The sequence below is a fragment of the Hibiscus syriacus genome, unplaced genomic scaffold, assembly GCF_006381635.1.
Source record: "Hibiscus syriacus cultivar Baekdansim isolate YM2019G1 unplaced genomic scaffold, ASM638163v2 tig00110450_pilon, whole genome shotgun sequence".
Taxonomy (NCBI): Eukaryota; Viridiplantae; Streptophyta; class Magnoliopsida; order Malvales; family Malvaceae; genus Hibiscus; species Hibiscus syriacus.
Genome location: NW_024062743.1, coordinates 682,027 through 697,737, shown reverse-complemented (window position 1 = coordinate 697,737; position 15,711 = coordinate 682,027). Strand labels below are relative to the sequence as shown.

General features: G+C 34.2%; 1 pseudogene; it reads left to right on the top strand.

The window, feature by feature from the left end:
• The first annotated feature begins 3,869 nt into the window (after positions 1–3,869).
• On the top strand, positions 3,870–5,540 carry LOC120125956 (annotated as a pseudogene).
• The last annotated feature ends 10,171 nt before the right edge of the window (positions 5,541–15,711 follow it).

The window sequence follows — 15,711 nt, the reverse complement described above, 5'->3', positions numbered from 1 at the left end:
GTCATTATTACATATTATACATATTATATATATATATATATTAATTGTTTTAATTTTCCCCAATTTTTGAAATCAATGCAATTAAGTTAATTTTACAATTTTTTTATTTGATCCTTTTATGTTTTTTATTGTATTTAAATTTAAATTTATAATTTCATATTTGTTCAATCTAGTCCTTCAAATTATATTTGTATCTTAAATTGACCCATACTTATTTATATTTTTGTAATTTATTTAAAACAAACCCTATAAAATGTAAATCACATAATAAATTTCTTTTCAAATTATGTTTACCAACTTTTTAAATGTACACATTTTATAATTAATTCAATATCATCCTTCATCAGTGCGTGCTGCTTAATTTATTCAATTTTTATTTCCAATTTCATGGTTGTTCAATTTGATACTTTATATACATATATAAACTATACAATATATGTGTATGCGTATGTGTATGTGTATGTGTATGTGTATGTGTATGTGTATGTGTATGTGTATGTGTATGTGTATGTGTATGTGTATGTGTATGTGTATGTGTATGTGTATGTGTATGTGTATGTGTATGTGTATGTGTATGTGTATGTGTATGTGTATGTGTATGTGTATGTGTATGTGTATGTGTATGTGTATGTGTATGTGTATGTGTATGTGTATGTGTATGTGTATGTGTATGTGTATGTGTATGTGTATGTATGTATGTGTATGTGTATGTGTATGTGTATGTGTATGTGTATTTGTATGTGTATGTGTATGTGTATGTGTATGTGTATGTGTATGTGTATGTGTATGTGTATGTGTATGTGTATGTGTATGTGTATGTGTATGTGTATGTGTATGTGTATGTGTATGTGTATGTGTATGTGTATGTGTATGTGTATGTGTATGTGTATGTGTGTATGTGTATGTGTATGTGTATGTGTGTATGTGTATGTGTATGTGTATGTGTATGTGTATGTGTATGTGTATGTGTAGTGTATGTGTATGTGTATGTATGTATGTGTATGTGTATGTATGTGTATGTGTATGTGTATGTGTATGTGTATGTGTATGTGTATGGTATGTGTGTGTATGTGTATGTGTATGTGTATGTGTATGTGTATGTGTATGTGTATGTGTATGTATGTGTATGTGTATGTGTATGTGTATGTGTATGTGTATGTGTATGTGTATGTGTATGTGTGTATGTGTATGTGTATGTGTATGTGTATGTGTATGTGTATGTATGTGTATGTGTATGTGTATGTGTATGTGTATGTGTATGTGTATGTGTATGTGTATGTGTAGTGTATGTGTATGTGTATGTGTATGTGTATGTATGTGTATGTGTATGTGTATGTGTATGTGTATGTGGATGTGGATGTGGATGAGGATGTGGATGTGGATGTGCATGTGCATGTGCATGTGCATGTGCATGTGCATGTGCATGTGCATGTGCATGTGCATGTGCATGTGCATGTGCATGTGCATGTGTGGATGTGCATGTGCATGTGCATGTGCATGTGCATGTACATGTGCATGTGCATGTGCATGTGCATGTGCATGTGCATGTGCATGTACATGTGCATGTGCATGTGCATGTGCATGTGCATGTGCATGTGCATGTGCATGTGCATGTGCATGTGTATGTGTATGTATATGTGTGTGTATGTGTATGTGTATGTGTATGTGTATGCGTGTGTGTGTATTCGTATGTGTATGCGTATGTGTATGTATATGTATAAAGTATAATGTACATTATATATGTATGCATATATATATAACATTCATTATATAAAGTATAATGTACATTATATATATATATATATATATATATATATATATATATATATATATATATATATATAATGTACTTTTGAAATTAATGCAATTCAATCCATTTTACAACTTTTCCTTACATTTTACAAATTTTTTATTCGATCCTTCTATGTTGTTTATGTTTTAATTTTAATTTTTAATTTTATATTTATTCAATTTAGTCCTTCAAATTATATTTGTATTTGAAATTGAGCCATGCTTATTTTTTTTTTGTAATTACTTAAAATCCTATAAAATGTAAATCACATAATAAATTTCTTTTCAAATTATGTTCACCAACTTTTTAAATGTATGCAATTTAGTCCATTTTATATTAATATTATCTTCACATTTTATAATTAATCAATTTCATCCCTCATCATGTGTGTTGTTTAATTTATTTAATTTATTATTTCCAATTTCATGTTTGTTCAATTTGGTACTTTATCTACATATATAAACTATAAAGTATTAGTATATATATATATTATATATATATATATATATAAAGTAATAAAGTGTTTGGATATAAGTATTAAAGTATATAAATAAGTATTAAATATAAGTATATAATTATCATAATTAATATATTAAGTATATTTATTAATTTAATTATCATAATTAATATTTTATTATAACATTTAAAAAATAATATTACTAATTAGTATGATTTATTATAAACTCAAAATCTCACAATTTTATTAAAATCTTATATTTCATCAATCGTAATATATAAGTCAGGTAAATGTAAGTCATGTAAATATCATATCAGGTTAATAAAAAGTTGGATCATTTACAGGTCAGATTCATAACATGTCAGGTTGAAAACAGGTTGGGTAATACCAGTTATTTACCAGGTCAATCTTGGGATCAAGTTCATATCAGTCGGATATAGGTCGGGTTCGGGTATCATATTTTCGGTTCAATTCGGGTTCATGTCGTTCTTAGTTCGGGTGCAGGTCAGGTTCAGATCCACAATTCCCAGGTCCAACTCGGGTTCAGATCAACGCCAGTTCCGACTCGAGTCGGTTTCGGATTGCCACAGCGCAAGTCAAAAAACAGTTTAACTCGAGTCGCTTTCAATCAATTTTACAGGTGGGTCAACTTTTACACCCCTAGACACACTCTTATTTAAAATAATTTGATAATAATTAAATTATTTTATTGTTTAAAATATAGAAAACTTATTTTACATTAAACAAATTATAATTATAAATTAATTTAAAAAGAAATTATAATAAATAAAAATTATAAATTATAAATTATAAATCGTCCAAACACTGTAATTAATTAATAATTGGGTTTTTGAAGCCCAATCTGAGACTAACAGATTCGGCATTATGATGAGGGTTTAAAAAGTTATATAAAAAAGCCATAATATTAGTAATATAGGGTAATCTATATTTAACACTTAATATTATTTTCGATCCATTTTGGTATCTAAATTTTTTTTTTAAATCATATGTAATGTTTAGTTTATATTTCAATTTAATATCCATCGTTAAAAATTAATAAAACTGTTGATGTTGTATTTTTAATATTTTTCAATGATAAGATAATATTACTTTATGGTGACACATTAACATCATCGTTTAGTTTATTAGTGGATACCAAATTAAAACTTAAAGTGAATCTTAAATATGATTTTGAAAAATATGAGTTTGAGTGTTAAAACGGAATAAATTAATAGTTTAATACTAAATGTGCAATTTAGGTGTATATATATCTCTGTATACACTTCAATTTGAGTAAGTCCCTCTTCTTCCCAGCAGCTCAGCCACCAGCGACGTGTAAAGTGTAGCTTTTCGGTTCAGGTACTGCTCGCCTATCACCGCTTAAACATTTTATTATAACTTGAGTTCTGTGCGTTCGATGAATTTCCTTTCTAAAAGGAATATAATTAAAACAAATTATTTCGTTTAGAGTAGTATAGTATAATGGGATTTGGGGTTTCACTTTATTCGCAAAAACTGTGAAAATATCATATTCTTTTGTGCTATTATTATCATTGTTTCGCTGTTAATTGTAGATTGTATGCGTGTTGTAGTTTTTATTTCTTTCTATATATGTTGGAAAATTGAAATTTGACTCAAAACTGATGAAAAAAATTCATGAATGATCAGAATTAGCTTTTTATTTGATGAGACTTTATGTTTTACAGCAGGTAAATCTGTACAATGGTGGGATTTAAGAACAGATACATGGTAATGGAGGTAATGTTGGATCCAAATAAAGAAATATCAGGGGATGATCCCATTGTAATTACCCAATTTAACATCTCCAAAGCAATCAAGGATAGCATTCTTATCAACTTTGGTGAATGTGGTCTCGCTTCTTCGATCGGGTCTTTCCAAGGTATAATATAAACAACGGTGTCTATTCTTCTTACTTTGGTTTTCCATTGATTTCTGTTGAATGAAAGTTCCGCTTTTGCCCCGCTTTGCTTTTAATGATCTTTCAACTTCTTGTTTTTTTATTTATTTGTTTCAGTAAAATATGTCAATCGATTACAAAATTGTGCGTCATTAGAGCTACAAGAGATGAGTACCTAAAAGTTTGGTCCTCAATAACCTTGGTTAGGAGTATTGGGAATTGCCCTGTGATATTTAACTTGCTGGATCTTAGTGGTAAGTTCTTTAAATATGAAATCAAATTGGCATGTCTGTAATCTTTTAGTTGGCTACTGATTTTATACAAGTTTTATTTATATGTATTAAGCCAAAACATGTTTGTAATATTTTAACTACCTTATTCTTTAGTTGAAGGACGTGCTATCATTTTGGTTTTGTGAGCTTGGTGTCAAATTGTCAATGTTTACTAAACTATTAGGTGGTTTTAACAATTGTCAAACTTCTTTTAGCATGATAGGATTTTACGAGTATTGGTTAACTGATGTGAAGAATGTTTAGCATCGAGTGCTACACTTAGCCTGCAACTTTTAGGATTGCAAAATGACACAACAACCCTATCCTATAGAGCTTTGTTTCTATGAAAATTGAGTTCAGAGGTGGGGTAAATTTTTATTGAAAATCAGGATTGGTTTGAGATTGTTTTAGATAAAGTCCACCGTGCCTCCAATTTAGGATACTTTTTATAATTCCTCTCTTCAAATTTTATAACTATTTTACATATATTTTAGTTTGTACCAGAATTTACTGCATGCATTTGGTTTAGTTAGTAGATTTTTGGAAATGGAGCTCAAGTTTTGGGATGAACAGTTAGGAGTTTGAGAATTTATTTGTCAATGGGTCAAGTTCATGTGCTAGAACGCATGTTCGAACTTCGGCTACGTATTGGATGGAAATATTTGAAAGATCGGAATGGGCAAAAATTTGCCTCATTCTGACCTGCCCATATTATCGTTTTACAACTCCACTTTTAAATGATTTTGATGTGGAAATGTTAAAATTTGAACAATTTTCACAATTTGGTGTGAAATTCTTGAAATGACCGAAACATATCAGATTGTTTAATATTGTGTTCCGTTCTTTCATCTAGGAAGTATAAGGAATGTAAAAATGCTGCCTTGAAGTGTGATGAATTAAAGTTTGAACAATACAAGCTTATGGTTGGAGCACAGCTCTCAGCTGATGTTGGCCATATGCAGAACTGTCTTGAGAAGATCAAACTTTTGGAACACTGAAAGTACTTCGCATGCAGTAGCTGAGTTACCTGTGATGCTGGTATGATTTCATCCATTTGATATTAAATTGCTTTAAATTGGCGTACATTTTACCAATGAACAAATACAGTAGTTGATAAGGTCCATTTTTTCATCACCACATTTTTCTCGATATTTGGATTATCAACTTCCTTTGTTTGTGGCAGCAACGGCACCGGCTCCTGGCAGCTCAGGCACTATGGTGCTTACTGTCTCAATCGGATCTCTTATCTTAGGCCTTGCAGTTATGGTAACCTCTAACTAGTAAGCTATATCTTATTCTGTTTATTTAGTTTACCCTTTGGTTTTGATGTTGTGTTTGGAATAGTAGATATCATTCATATCGTGATGACCTCTTAGACCCATCCTTTTGAATATATTATATGATATTAGTCTGATATTCAGAACTCGTATTGTGTATGGATCTCCCATTAATATTTCTAGTTTTCTCTATGGTTTTGAATTGATAGATTATTTCAGTCCCCACCATGTTAATCTGTAATGTGAACTCGTTTATCAGTGTTTCAAAATGTCGTTGCCAATATCAATTCTTAGTTTTAAAAAATTCGCCTAAAGCGCCGGGCGCAGGAAAATCGCCTTCGGCAGGCGTAGAAGAAGAATATAAAACCCTATTTACCTTAACCCTAATAAATATGGTTTATATAACCTATTAAGCAGCCCAAGTATATAGCCCAACTCTAAATAAACTATTAATATTTATTTATTTATATATAAAAAGCCCAAAACAGCTTATTCCACTAAAAGTGGATCAATACATTTTTTTATCAGGCTTTTGGTAAAAAATATACTGTTTTTATTTTTATTTTTATGCTTTCTTTTTAATTTATCTATTTAATAGTATATATAATTATTTTTAAAATAATAAAAATAAAATTAAATAATATTACTTAAAAATTTTACAAATATAAAAATTAATTTTTATAATATTTAGATTCATTTGAATATTTTAAATTGATTATAAAATCAATTCATATAATTTAAAAATGATTAAGTGACATAAGAGTAAATCGGTAAGTAATGTGTGTGAATATATTTTAGAATTAATTTATAAATTTTTTTAGCATAAAGGTGCACATCTTCGTCTTGCGCTTAGGCTCAAGGGGATCTTTGCGCCTCAGTGCACCTAGCGTCATTTAAAACAAAGGCGATCATTTTCCTGGTGTGCCTGTCGTTGTATACGGCATGCTTTAGGCCTTGTGAACAAAGTGTCGCTTTAGGCCGAAAGCCAAAGAAAATTGCGATATCTTCCTAGAAAGCTGAATTTGAGAATAGACATGAACATGAGCCACATGAATTTTAGGGTTCAAATTCCAATTTTGAATAACATATCCGAACTGCATCATCCACAATGAGCACCAGCGTTAGCAGCATGATGCTAGCAGTGAATGCAAGGCGTTGGTAGTCTACCGGATTAGCAGATGAGTTGATCTCATCTTGCGGGAGACTGCCAAGCAACAGACACCACAGCCACTTGTCGATGTAATCTAAAGAGGCTCTTTGTTTAATTTGTTGCAAAATGAGAAAATAACTGGTTTCATTTTGACAATTGAAGATTTGTGACTTCATCTTTTCACCTCTGTTCATTGGGCTATATTTTCAACTCCCAGACTACTAGGGAAGTAAATAGGGTCTTGATTTTAAAACCCTTTACTTGTAATAAAGTCTTGAACACAACAGTAACTCAAAGTTTGGTCATCTGGCACGAGTTTTGATCTTAGTCAATTGGAATTTAGGGAGTGCCTAACCCTCTTGGTTTTGCATTGCATCCTCCATTGTAGAATGTTCATTAAGCAATGCAATAATTATAGGTGTGAGATGAGGTTGGTAAATCTTGAAATAATTGTACTAGGAAATAATTCGCCTCTCTTTTTCTTGCAAAAGTCTAAAATACTTTTAAGGTTAAAAAAATAATAGAAATGGATACGACCTAAAATGTTATCATTTTTATAATATTTATGATTGCAATCTAAAAAAGTTAATGTTTTAGATTATAACATTTTCATAATATTTACAATAGCAATCTAAAAAGGTTTATATTTTAGATTATAATTAAAAATATTATAAAGAATATAACATTTTAGGTTAGTCTAATTTAAAATACTATGTAACATTTTTTTTAACGGCAGAACTACCCTTTTTCTTCGGTTAAATAGCAAGAGTTAAAGAGAAACAATACAGTTATGGGTGACATCCATCATGAGATGAGATTTTAAGGATTATTCCTTTCCCATTGCACTTTGGTTTGCAAATGGTAAGTGCAGTGCGTTCCTTAGAATTTTAATGACTCCGGGGATAACTCGGATAGTTGACCTCTTTAAAAAATTTAAATTTTCATATATTTTAGATAATTTTTTACGTATTTTGTATTGATAATATGTTTTCGTCCCTTTAAAATTTTATAAGTTAACCTCTCAAAAAATTTTAGAGGTTCACCCCTAGCATTATTTCATTCCCATTGCACTTTGATTTGCAAATGGTGAGGCGTGTTTCACTAATACAATCTCACCAGAAGATGATAGTGTAGGTAGGGATGGAATCAGGGGACAATCGGGTAGTTGTTCACTTTAAAAATTTTAAATTATCATATATATATATATATATATATATATATATATATATATTATATATATAATATATATATATATTATATATATATATATTATGTATTTTGTATTAATAATATATTTTCGTCCCTTCAGAATTTTATACGTTAGCCTTTTCTAAAATTTTAGAAGTCTGTTCCTAGCATTATTTGTTTCTCACTACACTTTGGTTTGCAAATGGTGAGTTGTGTTTCACTAATATAATCTCACCGGAAGATGATAGTGTAGGTAGGGATGGACCTAGGGGACAACCAGGGTAGTTGTCCCCTTATATATTTTAGATATTTTTATGTATTTTGTACTGAAAATATATTTTCATCCCTCTAGAATTTTATATGTTAGCCTTTGCTAAAATTTTAGAATTTCGCCCCTAGCATTATTCCTCTCTCATTTCACTTTAGTTTGCAAATGGTGAGGTGTGTTTCACTCATATAATCACATTGGAAGATGATAATGTAGGTAGGGATGGACCCAGAGGACAACTGGGGTAGCTGTCCCCTTTAAAAATTTTAAATTATCAAATATTCTAGATATTTTTTTTATGTATTTCATATTGATAATACGTCCCTGTAGACACTCCTTTTGTCCAGGGTTCTCGTTCGAGTTTTTACTCCAGTTTATTTATATACTACTAATTAGTATCATTACCATGTTTTGCATGTGTTAATCCATTTAGATTGTTTTTAGTTTATTACCATGTATGTTTAATTATGTAGGGTGTTTAATAAATATACATATATAATATCTATGATATGTTTAATAAAATTGCACTAAATAAACGTTTTTATGATTACAGACCCAAATGAAAAAACAGATTACAACAGGCTTGAACCAAGCCCGAACTCACCAAGCCCGAACTCAACAGCCCGGAATTCAAGCCCAATAAAAAAGACTGAAAGAGCAGCCCAATGTTGTAGCCCGTTTGAGGAAACCCTAGACTAATTAGGGTTTCCTTGTCACCAGCTTCCATGTGTCGCTGAGCCTCCTCCGTTGGATCTGGTTTCACGATCCAACGGTCCCTAGATTTCTGTGATCCCGAGCCAGCTGCAGACTCACGTGAAACCACAACCCTGCTGCCAGATCACACATGCCCAACCGAACTACAACTCGGCTCCCCACTGCTGCCGCCCGTGACCTGCTCGCTCCAGAGCCCTGCAAACACACCAAACGAGAGCAAAAATAGAAAAGAACAAAACTGGAAAGAAATCTATCAATTAGAAATTACGAAAGAAAAGGAGGAGAAAGAAGACTCTCAGTCATCAGCAACAGGGAAGAACAGAAAATAGAAAGAAAACGGAAATCAACCAGAAATCAACAGGAAGAAAAACCATTTCAAAAAAACCGTAGATATCCACTTTTAATCCATCAGTAACCAAAAAAGGGACGAGAGCGAAGAAACTCACCTTTAAGTACTCACTGCCTTTGTTAAGAGTCCAGAACCCGCTGTAAGAAGGTAAAACCCTTCACCTTCTGTTGTTTCCCAGCCATGCATGACCGTTTTGGGTCTTGAGTTCAGGGGTTTTGTTGGGTTCTGGGTAGGACCGTCTAGGTGGGGTTTGGGTGATGGTTTGACTTCTCATCGGAGTCCTCCAGGGAGGGGAAATGTCACGGTGGTCGTGGTTTTGTAAGAGTATTAGAGGGTAAAGCCGGCTGAGAGGTTCTGTTAGGGGGGGGTTTTCGGTAAATCTGGTGTTAGTCTCGTGATGGGGTTGAAGTTTTCTGGTGGGGGTTAGTCTCGGTCTTAGACGGTGGCCGTGGAGATCTTTGGGTTTTCAGGCGGCGGTGGCTTTGGTTTTTAGGGTTGCTGAGAGAGTTTGAGAAGAGTGGTGAGGGGTTGTCTAGTTTAGGCTTGTTTTGGGTTGACCAGTTGGTCTAGGTGGTTATCGGGGTAATGGTGGCCACCGAGGATTGGTGGCTAGCCGGTGGCGTTGAGTGGTGAGGGCGAAGTCTCGGTTGAACCAGGTGAAGAAGCGAGAGAGAGAGAGGATGGGAGAAAACTACTGAAGCCTTTGGGGGGGGAAGGATTAGAAATGAATTAGGGTTAGAGATCTCACCCTAGTATTCCATATATTTGTACGCCAAAACGGCGTCGTTCGAGAGGGTCAAAACGGCATCGTTCGAGAGGGTCAAAACGGCAGCGTGTTGTTGTATGGGGGAGATGAACCGGTTTTTAGGATATTGGGCCATTAGCTTATTTGGTCCTGTTATCTTCGTTTCATTCCAGTTTGGTCCTTGAGCCGAGCTTTGCTGCAATTTTAATTTTGTATCTTAATTTTCAGCGCATTTCATTTTAGTCCAGTTATATGTTTTGGTTATTTTCACGCAAATTTGACATTGGATGTATAATTTGAAAAACTTTCATTTCGGTCCTGGTTTGTTGTTATGTTTGATTTTGAATGTGATTTGTAATTTTTATTATTTGGCAATTTAATCCTATGGCATGTTCGTTTAGTTTACTGTTAGGTTTACATTTTGCATGCCTAGCTTTATTTTATATTATTTCAGTCCTTCATGGCAATTTTAAATATGGAATTGAGTTATTAATATTACGTTTAATTTTATACGGTTTTACTTCAATGCATGTTTATTTTGTTGTATGTATGTGTAGTATAAGTGTACCTTAGCATAGATAATATTCTAATGAAATAAACATTATTCTAGTCATAATTTATTTATGAAGCCCCTGTAACTTGTAAATATGAATGTGGTAGGTTTAATAATGTCAAAATATTAAGATATCAAAATTCCTTTGTAAAATAGATAATTAAATGCATGTGAATGTTTATTTTAGACTCAGATGTTTGTTCAATGTATGGCATTATCTAATTAGTTTTTGCATGATATCCTCATTTGCATGACTCAACTTGATCACATAATTGGATTAAGGGTAATACTCTTTTAATTTAAAACTGTCAAAATGGCTTTTCTTAACTTACAGAAAAGTTATTCTTGACGATTTTAAATTACAAGGGTATCCCGACATTGTCAATAAAAATTGATATTCACTTTAAAATGGGCATGAAAAGATATGTTCGTCTATTAAATTCGTTGAGAAAAGGTCGTTAGAACTGACCTAAAGATCTGGTCTCAACATTTTTAAATAATCGAATATTCTTTATCTTTCTAATGGTTTGGTAATTTTAATTTAACCTATTTTGTTGCCTTTTGAATGTTAAAATGCACTTTTGTTGTTTTAAGGGATCAAAAATTAAATTAAATTCGAACTTGTAAAATTCGTTGCAAAGATATTAATTAATTGACTAGGTACCGATTTAGGGCGCTGTGGGGGTGCTAATCCTTCCCCACACGTAACCGACTCCCGGACTCATATTTTGATAACGCAGACCTCAAATTGTTGTTTTAATTAAAATTAATTTTATTTAAAATGACAACGCTTTTGGGTGTCCAATCACACCCTAATCAAAGATTGGTGGCGACTCCTCGAACCTATATTTTTTTAAAAGGAATCCAAAATTTTTCGAAACGAGAGGTTTTCTAAAATCGCATTGTTTTTTAATTAAAATTCAATTGAAAAGATAACAATTAAAAATGACGTGGTTTTCCAAATCTCGCCTCCCACGGTTTAAAAATCGTTTCGACAGCTTGGCGACTCCGCTGGGGACTTTTTTTTAGAGAGTCAGGCCGATAGTCGATTAATTAATTATCTTTGCAAACGAAAGTTATAAGTTCATTTTAATTTGGTTTTTGATCCCTTGTTTGTGTTGAATTTCTTGTTTTTATTTTTATTTGTGATTTGGTTTACAAATAAATAGTTGTACTAACGTGTGATCTACATGTTTCAGTTTTCTAACCTTTAGTTTGTTGAGTTTCTTGGATCGAGGCAAAGGATTATGAGTTTCCCCACTGTTGCTAAACCTTCAATATTCAGAGCCTTCTAACTGTGCTCTGTCCCATTAAGTAGGGGTGAAAGTTACGCTTACGTGAGAAAAATTATTTTTCTGCGCACGGGCTTTAGCTAGTAACCTCTGGGGTACATGCCTTATGTCTACAAGAAAACATTGAGTTTCCTCGCATGGATATGGGGATATGTATCCTCTTGAATTGAACTTGATTCGTTTTAAGCCTATAATGGGTGAGAATCGAGGGTCTGGCAAGCCTAAGGGGGCACCAGCAAAGGACAATTCGAGGGCCCTGTTAGAATTCTGCCTATTTTATATCGAACCTCTGCCCATTTTTCTTCAAAAGTCGCAGAGGGGGAAACTCATTCTAACCTTTTCCTCGAATTTATTTTTGCAAAAAGTATGCGAACTAGAGATCATGTGGTTAGGTTTATTTTTTGAGCAAGCATGTGAATTAGATACCATGCGGTTAGGATTTTTTGTGAACAACAAAGCATGTGGGTAGATATCATGTCGGGTAGGATCTACTAAAACATGATTGGGTAGTCAGCATGTGAGGGTAGGTTTTATTCGATGTTCACGGTACTTACTATCTTGTTGTTTATCTTATGCGTACTAACCCGTTTTTGTTCTATGTCGATTTTATTGTGCTTTTATTGCATTTGCATCCTCATGTCATCAAGGGGTGTTAATTCGCAAGTGATTGACTAACAAGAAGGCTGACCATATTGAGGCAATAAATTCTCCACTATGTAGTCAAAATCGGGAGATCCAGAGATGTTCAAGTGATCCATGAAGAATGACACCCGATGAATGACGATATCTGAAGCTGATTGAAGAATTCCTTTAATGCTGCAAAGGACGAGATGTTGACTCAAGAGATAGATACAATCATACCAAGGACGAGAAGATCTTTCACAAAGACATGAAGACTGTTTTGTGTTAAAGTGAAGATGGAGATCCCAAGATTCAATTTAAAGACATCCGACGTCATCAAAGGTGATGAAATACGCCGGCAATTTTGGAGGTGCAATTCCAAATCCCAGGAAGAGTACGACTCGAGAAAATGAAGAGATGAAGAATCACATTTGTATTTTGACTACATGGTGTACTTACTGAATTCTTGTTGTCTAAGTGAACGGTTGTTCTATAAGTGGTCACTTTTGAATTAAATCCTTTTGCATTTGCATTTTGCATTTGCATTTTGCATTTTGCATCCACATTTGCATTCACATCGCTTTAATTTAAGCATTTTTACATGCATCAATCATGAAAACATGAGAGTAACTCGTAAAGGAACTATGACAGAGAAATGCTGGGGAAGTCCAAGCATCACTATAATACAATGGAGAGAACCATGGAAGATAGGATTACTCAAATTGAAAAAATTCAACTGCAGTTGCAAGATGATCTAAGGAAAATACAAGAGGACATGCTTAAGGCTCAAGAAGATATGCTGTCTAATTGGCAAGTTTGTTGGAAGGGAGAAACCCGGAACATGGAAAGGCCCCTGAGCAAATGACTGGAGAACCACTTTATCCTCCAGGGTTTACCTCGGTACAGTCTCAAAATGTCCAAGGAACGTCTGTTCCTACCAAAGTGCACATAGATCCTGTCGGCGTTGCTGTGAATCTTCAACCAGGACCTAGTTCGCACCCCGAAGAAGTCTCTGTCACCAAGTCCCGGACCTTGATGAAGAGGCCAAAAAGAATGAAAACAAACACTTTCGGAACAATTCGAACAATTAGCAAGTGAAGTCCAGGTTATTAAGGAAGACACCAGTATGTATCGACTGGACGCTAAAGAATTTAGTCTAGTTCCTGATTTGGTCCTGCCTCCAAAATTCAAAACTCCCGACTTCGAGAAATTCGACGGTACTAGATGCCCTTCCGCCCATATTACAATGTTCTATAGGAAAATGACTGGGTACATAGGGGACGATCAATTGTTGATCCATTGTTTTCAAGAAAGCTTGACAGGCTCAACATTACGATGGTATAACCAACTAAAAAAGGCTGATATTAGGTCATGGAAAGACCTTGCTAAATCCTTTCTCGACCAATATGAACATATGAAAGATGTCAGGCCTAACAGATTGGTGTTGCAAGGAATGGAGAAGAAGCACAGTGAAAGTTTCAGACAATATGCTCAGAGATGGAGGGAGGTAGCAGTGCAAGTGCATCCACCATTGGAAGAGAGGGAAACAAATATGCTTTTCATTAGTACATTGAAGGCTCATTTTCTCTCACACCTTATCAGTATTCCTTCCCGAAGTTTCACTGATATAGTTACGACAGGAGAAATGATCGAAATGGCAATTAAAAGTGGGAAGCTCGAGGGAGCAGAGTCCAGCAACAAACCGCCGATAAAGAAAAAGGAAAACGAAGTCACCCAGGTGAGCCAATACGATTCCAGTAACATCACAATGTCCCGATCTCAGGGAACGGTGGCACCACCTCAAAATGACAATAGACAAGGGGTAAGGGACCCGAGGAGAGGGAGGCCTCAATTTGATCCAATTCCTGTGACCTATAAAGAATTATTTCACGATTTATACGATCGAAATCTAGTCTCTCCTTATCATGTGGTACCTATACAACCTCCTTATCCCAAATGGTATGATGCTAATGTTAACTGTGATTACCATGGTTGGAATCCTGGACATTCCATTGAAAATTGCACTGCATTCAAAAAGGTCGTTCAAGCTTTGAGAAGAAGGAATGTTATCAATTTTGCTGACAGTGAACAACCAAAGGTATCCCAAAATCCATTGCCAAACCATGCTGGAGCCGGGATTAACGCAGTCACTGAAGAGAAAGGAAAGAGGATTGTTATGGATGTTAGTGAGGTGGAATCACCCATGCTTTGGGTATGGTGCCAAATGGTTAAAGTGGGGATTATTGAAGCCTAGTCTATCATGTGACCAGTATAGCAGTGAAGAGGTGTGCCACTACCATAATTGCGCAGGACACAATATACAACAGTGTCCTGATTTCTTAAAATTGGTACAAGGGATGATGGACAAGAAAGAAATCGAATTCTTCAAAGAAGTGACTAAAAAAGAAAAAGCAGAGATTTGCGCTTCTGAAGGATCATCCAAAGGGATACACAGTGTTGGTTGTCCCATCGTCATTACTCCTAAGAATCAAGTGAATGAAAGGGTAGCTCCTTCAACTCCGTTCCCATACAAAGATAATAAACAAGTGCCCTGGAGGTATGATTGTCAAATGAGAGAGGGGGCAAAACAACAAGAAGAAATAAATGAAAAGTAGGGCACTTGACCAGAAGTGGTAGGTTCTTTTTCAAAGAGCTAGAGAAGAAGATTGCTGCTGAAAAAGGAAAGAATGTCGATGTTCAGATAAAAGAAGACGAACTCATTATCAATGAACTGGGGTCGAAGGATGAAACAGTGGAATTCTTAAAATTTTTGAAACATAGTGAGTTCGGTGTTGTGGAACAATTGCACAAGCTGCCTGCCAGTATTTCTGTCCTATCACTTCTTTTGAGTTCAGAGGCTCATCGCAACGTCTTGATAAAAGTTTTGGACCAGACCTTTGTCTCGAAGAAGTTACCCACAGAAAAGCTGGAGCGACTAGTTGCCAAAATGCAGGCTGATAACATTCTATCTTTTTCAAAGGATGAGATCCCTTCGGGGATGATTGACAATCATAAGGCTCTACACATTACAGTTAGGTACAAAGGGCACGTTTTATCCAGAGTACTTATAAGCGATGGTTCAGCGTTAAATGTAATCCCCTTGGTGACTCTAAAA